Source organism: Tenrec ecaudatus, chromosome 9 (assembly GCF_050624435.1).
Source record: "Tenrec ecaudatus isolate mTenEca1 chromosome 9, mTenEca1.hap1, whole genome shotgun sequence".
Taxonomy (NCBI): Eukaryota; Metazoa; Chordata; class Mammalia; order Afrosoricida; family Tenrecidae; genus Tenrec; species Tenrec ecaudatus.
The window spans coordinates 43,191,854-43,202,043 of NC_134538.1; the positions used below are offsets into that span (position 1 = coordinate 43,191,854).

At 48.1% G+C, this 10,190-nt stretch overlaps 1 pseudogene; it reads left to right on the forward strand.

Annotated features, from left to right (window-relative positions):
* Positions 1-8,369: 8,369 nt before the first annotated feature.
* On the forward strand, positions 8,370-10,190 carry LOC142457268 (DNA-binding protein RFX5 pseudogene; annotated as a pseudogene).

Consider the following 10,190-nt stretch of genomic DNA (forward strand, 5'->3'; position numbering starts at 1 on the left):
GTTTACCTGGACATATTTGCAGCACATACATATACATATGTAGAAATATTATATGCGAGCCATATCACATTGGCTATACTCTCATACATAATTTGAATGAATTAATATTCATTAATTAATGTTCTCTATTTTATTCCTTTGGGTTCTAATATCCATTGAAATGGCTACACAGAAATTCACAGACAAAATTCATGACTGAAGGGTTTATTAAGGAAATTAACAAGTTGTAAGGCAGGAAGAAATGCTCAGGGTGGTTGTTTCCCAGAACATGTTACATGTTACAAAGTTTCAGGTTTGCTAATAAATGTCCAAAGGCGTACACCACTCTGCTCTCAGCCTTAACCAGAAGGCATTCAGCTCAAGTTCTGGAGGTCAGCAAACCCAGCTCCCTGAATGAAGTGCCTACAGGCACCCTACTCCAATAAGCCTCACCCAGAAGACCCTCAGCTCCACTTCCACGAGTCAGCAAATCCAACTTCCCCAATTAAGCACCGAGGGGCACCCCACTCTGCGAGCCAGCCTCCTGCGCAAAAACATTCGTCTGTGGATGGGGAAGTCCATCATTCTATTCCATGCTCTGCCTCCTGGTTCTGCTGGTGCTCCTCTGAAGGTACAGCTGTCACCTGGATCCAAAGGTTCACTGTGCAGGAACCTCGGGTCCAGAGGACTTGCTCCCCTCTGGTTCTTGTTGATAATGAGATCCCTCTCCTGCTTCTCAGAGGGCTCATTTTATACACAGCAGGATTCCACTCCAGGGAACCTTTACCCAATTACTCACAGATGAATCCTCTGAGTCTCTTCCTCCACCCTATTACCAGACCCGTGCAGGGAAAGGTCGTTTGGTGGAGTTAGAGACTTTAGTTAGAAGAGCCATATTAAATAATTCACTGCCCCTGCACCATTGCAGACCCGCTCAGCGTACATCTCCTTACCTACATATCCATTTATAACATGCCGATTATTACTGCTATGGAATGACTGGGCAGGAAATAGTTTCCTCTTGTTACATTTTACTCGTGTATACCTCCCACTGGCTTCCTTTGCCTTGGCCATGCTATGCTGACCTGCCGCTCCCAGTGTTTTGCCTTCTCCTGCGCCAGAGTTAATCCAAATCTGCTCTCTAGTTAATGACTTTCCCTCCATCCCCCCGTGACGCTCGGAGAATATTTCTTTCTCCATGGAGACTTTTTCTTGCCTCTTTATAGTAGTGTTCTCACACAATGTCTGTCCTTTTGTGATTGAAGGATGACGGGATGTCGTCTCAGGTACTTTGGCCATGTTGTCAGGAGAGAACAGTCGCTGGAGAAGGACATCATGTTGGGTAAAGTGGAGGGCAGCGAAGAAGAGGAAGGTCCTCGAGACGATTGGCACAGTGGCTGCAACAACAGGTCAAGCCTAGAACGACTGGGACGATGGCCCAGACGGAGCAGTGTTTTGTTCTGTGGTGTACTGGGTCGCTATGAGTCAGAAGCAACTCAATGGCACTCAGTGTGTTAGTCTGAGAAACTAAAGAAACAAATCCAGAGACACCCATGTGTATGAGAAAGAGCTTTATATAGAAGGGTAATTGTATATTAAGAAAACATCCCAGCCCAGTCCAAATCAAGTCCACAAGTCCAATATTAGACCATATGTCCAATACCAGTCTATAAATTCCTCTTCAGACTCATGCAACACGTGCAATAACACTGAATGCAGGAAGATCACAGGCCAGGGGGTGGAAAGTCTTGTGGATCCAGTGGCAGTGGAAGCAGCACAGCACTGCCGTGGGTCTACACATGACTCCTCCAGCCCCAGGGCTCTGGCTCCATAGCATAGCTCCATGTGGCTTGTCAGCAGGAAGACAAAGCAGAGAGAGATAGTCCGTCTGACCTCTAGTGAGCTATTTATCTCCAAATGAGCCTCCAAATGAGCTGTGACTTGATTGACACCCTTTTAATATCATCAGGTTGACACCAGATTATGTAACTATCAAAGGCACCTACCAACAACAACAACAATTTCACTCAGTAGCATGTCCTCCAGGTTCATTCTCCCTCCCCCGCCCCAGGTGCATTCTTGTGAGCCGTTTTGTGGCTCCATCGCTATCCTATATGTCAGAAGAATTTCTATCCTCCAGGAGAAGCTAGCCAACAGAGCCTCTAGAGTTTCTTCCTGCTTCATGATGTCATGGGCACAAGGATACTGCCTGCCGCCTGCCACGCAGAGTGTGGTCCTGGGACCTGCAGCATCAGCACCAGCTGGGCGCTGGTGAGAAAGGCAGAGCCTCAGACATCACCCTAGGACTATGGGAGGAGAACCTGCATCGCCACAATTTCTGGTGATTCATTGCACGTTGCCGTGTGAGAGGCATTGCTCTTATCATCCCCCAATAACCTCCTCTCTTCTCACCAGTAACTCCTGTTCTAGACTGACAAGAGCTAGATGTTTAAGGGCTTAGTTGGAGTGTATAAAAAACAAACAAACAAACAAACAAACAAACCCCACAGCCCTCAAGTCAATTCTGACTCACAGTGACTCTAAACAGGTTTCTGAGGCTGTAAATCTTCCCAGGAGCTGACAGCCTCATCCGTCTCCCTCAGAGCAGTTGGTGGGCTTGAACTGCCAACCTTGTAGTTAACAGCCCAATGCTTACCCAACAGTGCCACTCAGGAACTTTTTGGAAGTTATGAACTTAGGGAAGAGTATTGATCTAAAATTAATGGAATAAAAATCAATACAAAAATAAAACAAAAAATGAACACAAAGAAAAGGAAAAACAAAAAAGGTAACTAAAATTGTGATCACAAATGATTCAGGATTCGAATAAAGCTGGCTGAGGGCTCTAGGTCATTCCTGGACATTGCTCAGACTCAAGGGCCATCTGTGGGTTGGGGCCTGGGTGAGGAAAGGGTCCACGAGGGCTCAGGGCCAGTCTCAGAGTGCCCTTCTGTGCCCACAGAGCGTAGTCCCTCCAACAAAATAAGTCTCCCTGGCTGGCCGGGGCTTCCTGGGAGCTTGCTGCAGGCTGAAGGGAGCTCACTGGGATGAGGAGTCTCTTTTTGTGGGAGGGCAGAGGGAGGCCTACGTGAGCTCTGGCAGGCTCGAATTCTGAGTCACAGTGCTGCAGCGTGGAGGGCGGGATGCCAGTCAGTCACATCGTCAGTAGGCATTTGTGCATGGAATCAAACATCATCAGGTTAATCTGTGCGGTGATGAATTGGGGTGGGAGCCATGCGAGAATCACGTGGTAAGGGTGCTCCCCCGGGCTGGGCTGCAGCCTGATCTGAGAATACCGAGGCACGGAGCTGAAGGCCTCTGCAGGGTCCAGAGGCAGATGATGGGAGGTTATGGATTGTCTCCCCTCTGTCAGGCTCTTGCACGGGTGGGCATATGGCACCCCTGCCCCCTGTCCTTCAAGGAGCTGTTGGTCCGGCGGCGGGACGGGACGGGGGTGTGTGTGCTGGATAAATGCCTACATGGCTCTGAAATAAGGCGGTGGTCCCCAGAAAGCGTGGCTCGGTGTGCCTGGTGGCTTCACACTGTCACCAGAGTAAGTGTGTCTCCGTCTCAGGGAGCCTCCTGAAGAAGTCCTGCTCCCGAAAGGATGCTTCTGAACTTGACCAGGGCCTCCCACAGACAAGGCCTGGACAAGATCTCACCACTTGCCTGCTTTCCAGTGGCTTCTTTTAAACATTCGTTCCAGCTATTGGCTTTTCAGAGTAGAACTTTTGTAAGTTTCCAGCGGATTTCCTCATTCTCACTTGTATTATTCCCAATTGTTTTTCATTTTTACAAAAATTAGAAGATATTTTTTCCTTATTAAATAGTCTCATTTTAAGTCTTATCCTTTCAAGTCTTTTAAGCTTTCTGGCTTCCTTGTGCACATCTTTTTTAATGATCTGGTGTTTTTGTGTTGGTTCCCTGTAATTTCAAAATTCTATTTTTCTGACTAGAAAAGTGTAAGGAATTTTCAATATGACATGTTTGGAAAATAGAAGAAAGAAGAAAATTAAAAGAGTCCTTTCAGTACCCTTGAGAGTCATAGAGGCATCTAGGATAGAGTAGAAAGGCTTCTGAAGCCATCATCTTCACAGAATCAAATCACATCCTTCTCCCATGGAGCAGCAAGGGGATTTGAACCTCCAACCTTTCCATTAAGCTGAGCGCATAATCAGGGCCCCACAAGTGAGAATCAGCTCAATGGCACAGCACCCAGGTTACCTACTGCTGCTATTTCATTACGTTCTCCTCAACCATTTTCTTTTTTAATTTATAAATACTTGTATGCATCTCTTTAACCCTTTTATCTACAAAAGGTGGGCTGCAAATATTTTACTGTGATTTGGTATTTATTGAAAATATTTTGGGGGTTATTTTGTCACTGTAAAACTAGCATATGCTTGCTGTGAAAATGTCTAACAATACTGACAGGATTACAGCAAGCAGGGAGTCCTTCTCCCTCCCAGAGCCACCTGGTTGGTAACAGCTGGGGGCTGGAGGCTGCTCAAAGGTGCTTTGGAATAAAGGCCTGGTGATTGACTTCTGAGAAGCCAGCTGCTGAAATCCCCACAGGCGCAATCCTAAGCTGATCACCATCGGGTGTCAGGAGTGACACCAACCCAATGGCAGCTGGCTCACCCCCCACCCCTGTCCCTGCTAAGATCCCAACCCAGAGGTAACCACTGTGTATACATCCTTCTAGACTTTCTAAATGTATTTCCCTAAATATTGTAACCAGTGGTTCTACCAGACTCACGATTTGCAACTTGCCTTTCTCTTTCACAAGGCACCATGAGCTTTTCTGAGGTTAAGCCCTGAGTGGGGTCGAGGTGGACTTTTGAAAGGACAACAGCCAGGGTGAGGCTATGGCCCCACACCTGGCACCCAGGAAGGGGAACTTGCCAGTCATGCAGAAAGATCCCAAAAGAAACTGCTTGTGTGGACCAGAGGCAAAGAGGATTAAAACCCTGTTTCAGGATTGCCTGGGCAAATGCCTGATACCAGAGCCACCTAGATTTGAGAACCAGCACAAAATGTGTGCTCTGGTGCCTCCCTCCTCTGCTTTATTTCCCTACAAGTACTGCAGGGTGTGGTTTCAGCCAGCAGTGCCAGGTGACGGCAGGCGGGGGTGTTCCCATGTGACTTTCCAGAATCCTGGTGCCCTCTCAGGAGAAGCTAGGAGAGCCAGTCTGTTCAGGTTGGAGATCTACCAGGAAGGATATTTTGTTGTGGTGATGGTTGTTTCATTTAAAGTCTCTTGGATGCCATTGCAATGATGATCACAACTAACCTTTACATAATTACAACGAACATGCACAGTTCTGAATATATGCTTTATGTATACCAACTGATTTAATTTCTCCAACAACCTGGGAAGACAGACAGGATTGTAATCTGATTTTAACTTAGTAGGATCGTACAGATAAGAAAACGATCGGAAATCGGGCAGTCCACATTTAAGCCCTGCTCTTCACATAAGTGCTACAGGTAGAGAAACGACCTGGATATCAGGACTGAACCATTGGATTTGAAGGCTGACAACCATAGTCCTGAGGGACATCCAGGTCAACTGGCAGCATCTTGTGCCTAATGGAAGGACATGCTCAGCATATGGGGTAGTTACATTATCTGTTGTCAATTTGAGACTTGAGTGAAGGGGTGGCGTTTAGTCTGTCAATCAGATCGCAGCTTGATGACCTCATTCAGAGGTGCTCAGGAGATAAATAGCTCGCTGGAGGCGGGACACACACACACACACACTCCCTGTGCCAAGACATTACTGAGGATGAGCCTCATGGAGCTACACTGGTGCAGTCAGAAATCAGAGAGCTGGAGAAGTCATGTGGAGACCCACACCAGTGCTGGGATGCTTCTACTACCACTGGATCCACAAGACTTTCCATCCACTGGCCTGTGATCATCCTGTATTTGGTGTCATTGCATGTGTTGCAGGAATCTGAAGAGGACTTTAGAGAGTGGTATCTGACAAATAGGCTAATGTCAGACTTATGGACTTGATCTGGACTGAGCTAGGCTGTTTTCCCAATACTCAATTGCTCTTGTATATGAAGTTCTTTCCTATACACATATGAGTCTCTATGAATTTGTTTCTCTAGTCTATCCAGACTAACACACACTGGCTTGATTGCTTTGGAGGTCTGAAGAATGGCACCATGTCTCATCACCAGTAATGACCTTGCAGAAAGTCTGGGTCAATTCGGAGCTGTTCTTTCAAAGCTCAGCATGTTTCCATTCAGCACTCTTTTTCCTGGTCAGTTTCAGGACCCAAGGCACAAATTTGCCAGCGACCCTTCTCATTCTTAAATCTTCCTTTACAATTCACTGATAAAATCCAGATAACTTCCTCATCTCTTCAATGGTCTTGGAGCACAAGTACCTGAATTTTGTCAACATTTTTGTCTCTTTGGAATGTTGACAGATATCTAGAATGATGTTTATCATCAACTGATATTTTACCTTTTATGAAATGAGAAAACCACTGTACACTTGAGTTTTCCCATAGCACTGTCCTTGTAAGCTGTGTTCAACATCATAACAGTTTCTGCAGCATTTTTCCCAAGCAGGAAACAAACTTTCACAGCTGCACTGTTCTCTTAAATCAGCCACCCCATAAAACAAAGTTAGAGTGAAACTTCTTTTATGAAAAATTCGCTGTGACCAGAGAGAACCTTCCCAGGAGACACCACTGGGTACACTAACTCAGAGCGAGTTGCTTGATGCTCGCATAAAGGGGAAAATGCATACCACCAAAGCTCTGCCCTATGGAGCCTTTTCCCAGTTTTTTTGGGGGGGTACCCGCTCATATTAACAGCATGGCTGCAGCAATGGGCTCAAGTGTAGAGACAATGGTGAGGATGGAGCGGGCCTGGGCAGTGTCTTGTTCTGTTGTGCTCTAGTGGTAGGACCGACTTGGTGGTACATAACAACGATAGATCCTAAAGATAATGTTTTACATCCTAGTCTGCTAAATAGCATCTAGGGTCTGAAAAACTTGCAAGTGGGCATCTAAGAAGCAACTGTTGGTCTCTTCCTGCCTGGAGAATAGGAGTCCTGTGTTAGACAGGGTTCTCTAGAGAAACAAAACCTAAATTCTAATAATTATATATATATATTAATACAGATAGATATATAACGTAAGGAATAAGCAGTTAATTAAATTATAAAGCAGTACAAATGGCTCAGTGCAACTCACTCCGTGAGAGAGTTGTGAGACACTGGCAGTCCTTCAAGTCTTGAGGGCCGCCAGGTAGTCCTCTATAGAGCAATTTAGGCTATCTGGGCACAGGCAGCAAACAGCAAGGCAGGGCACAAACAGTCAGCCAGATGTAAATTCCAATTGTGTAGTGAAGCAAGTCTTGAAGGAACCTCAAATTACAGCGACACAGTCCATGGGTTAGGTTTCCCACAGGTAGTGTGACTTGCAAATTGAGGCACAGAACAAGCAAGGCAGCCGCATACTGGTCCGGTGATCAAAGAGCAAACAACAAGAAAGGCGAGGCTCGCCAAACCATTTATCTCTCTGCCCTTCAATTAATCCCACACATGTTTATCAGCCAGTTTGGCACAAAAAACTAACTACCAAGAAAACCAAAGCCTCAAGGAAGCAATTAGTCCAAAGGAAGAATGGCCCATTAACAAAAAAAGGCTGTTCTAACCTGAGACCAGAAGAACTAGATGGTGCTCAGTTCCCACTACCAACCACTCTTAAAAATTTTATTCTTGTTTTGTTTATCTTTAATCATTTTATTAAGTGCTCATACAACTCTTATCACAATTCATACATACATCAATTGTGTAAAGCATATTTGTACATTCATTGCCCTCATCATTCTCAAAACATTTGCTCTCCACTTAAGCCACTGGCATCAGCGCCTCATTTTCCCCCCTCCCTCCCTGCTCCTCCCTCCCTCATGAACCTTTGATAATTTATAAATTATTATTTTGTCATATCATGCCCTGTCCGACATCTCCCTTCACCCACTTTTCTGTTGTCCATACCCCAGGGAAGAGGTCACATGTAGATTCTTGTAATCTGTTCCCCCTTTCCAACCCACTCTCCGTCTACCCTCCCAGTATGGCCACTCTCACCACTGGTACTGAAGGGATCATCCACCCTGGATTCCCTGTGTTTCCAGTTCCTATCTGTACCAGTGTACATCCTCTGGTCTAGCCAGACCAACCACTCTTAAGAATAGAAAATAATAGAATGGATTTTTGAAAAAAGCCAAAAGAAAAATATCAGACATTGCTCTGAAAGAGACTAGAGGAGATTCAGGAAAAAAGAAAATAAAGCAACGCACGAGCCGGCCGAGCCAGGACCGTGGGGCTGGGCTGGAGTGAAGGTGGCTACGAGCCCTCGTGCTGGGATGACAGAAGACGAACCTGATTCTAAGAGCCCGAAGGCTGGGGGGAGGGCTCCCCGAGGCCCCCCCCCCAGGTAATGCGGAGGCGGGTGAGCCCACCACCCTTCTTCAGAGGCTCCAAGCTACCATTTCCAAGGCCTTGCGAACAAAGTGGAGGGGATTCTGCAAGATGTACAGAAATTCTCAGACAACGACAAGCTGTATCTCTACCTTCAGCTCCCCTCAGGGCCCAGCACTGGAGACAAAAGCTCAGAGGCCAGCACACTCAGCGACGAGGAGTATATGTATGCTTATAAGTGGATCCGCAACCACCTGGAAGAGCACACAGACACCTGTCTGCCAAAGCAAACTGTGCACGAGCCTCGCCTGTTGCAGCCCACTCAGCACAGCCAACTTTGGCAAAGCCATCAGAGAGATTTTCCCTGACATCAAGGCCCGGAGGCTGGGTGGCCAGGGCCAGTCCAAATATTGCTACAGTGGCATACGAAAAAAGCCCATGGTATGTATGCCACCCCTGCCCGGACTTGACCTGAAGGGCCCCGAGAGCCCAGAAATGGGCCCAGAAGTGACCCAGGCACCGCGGGATGAACTGGTAGATGCAGCCTGCGCCCTGACCTGTGACTGGCCAGAGCCAATCCTGAAACGGTCCTTCAGTTCCATCGTAGAGGTCGCCCGCTTCCTGCTTCAGCAGCACCTCATCTCTGCCAGATCCGCCCATGCGCATGTGCTCCAGGCCATGGGGCTTGCTGAAGAGGATGAACATGGCCCCCGAGAACGGTTATCGAAATCCAAGAGCGGTGTAGAGAACCTGGAGGGCGGAACCCGAAGAAATCAGAGGGACCAGCCCAGCCTTCCAAGGAATTGGAAGCCCAGGCTGGGCCTGGCCCCCTAGGGCGTGGAGAACGGGAGAAGAGTGTAGTCGAGAGCCCGGCCCCAGCAGCCAGTGACCCCCAAGCTAAGTCCCTGGTGGCTCGACTCCCTCTGCTCCTCCCCCGGACCTCTTGCTCACATATCCAGTCAATTCGAGTCTCTCCACCTATTCTGGCCCCAAGCTCTCTCAAGGCCCCTTAAAAGTGGCTACATTGCCTTTGCCCAGCAGGGCTGGGGTTCCTCAGGCGGCAGTGCCCATCATTAGCATGACCTTACCATCTGTCCCGCCTTTTCCTGGGACTGGTGAGCTCCACCTGTGGGTCTCCCTCAGCCTGAAGCATGGAGAACAGGGAGGTAGGCACAGCCAGCGACCCGGGACCCCATGACAAGGGCGTCAAGAGGACCGCTGAAGGACCTGTGAGGGAGGCCAGGGGGCAGGGCCTGCCAACAAAAGCAGCGAAGCAGGATGGAGAGGATGTAGGAGCTGATGCCAAAAGAAGGTGGGGGAGTCCTCGATAAAAATCAGGTGGAAGCGGGGGAAAGGAATTCTACCCCCGGAGAAGTCAGCAGCTGCCCCCGACTCTGCCCGGTCAAGGTTACCACTGGAGACATGGTGCTCTGGAGGGGCAAGCAACACCTCGGGAGGGTCGGAGGGGACAGGGCTAAAGGGTGAGGCCGAGAGGGGGACAGTGCTTGCCCAGGGTCAGGAAGATGGCGCTATTCCCAAAGGAGTAAGGGGCTCTAGTTCTCGACATGCCAAAGAAGCAGGGGAGAAAATTATTGTCACCCCCAAAGTGAGTGTCATCAAGGGCAGTAGAAGCCCAAAAAGAGGCCCTTCCGTTGGGAAAGGGAGAGGCAGAGAGTGCCACACAGGATAGCAAAGGCTTCAAGGGGCATGTGCTTCCAAGTCCCTTACCCCATGACTGGAAGGACCCCAAAGCAACCCCCTCGTGA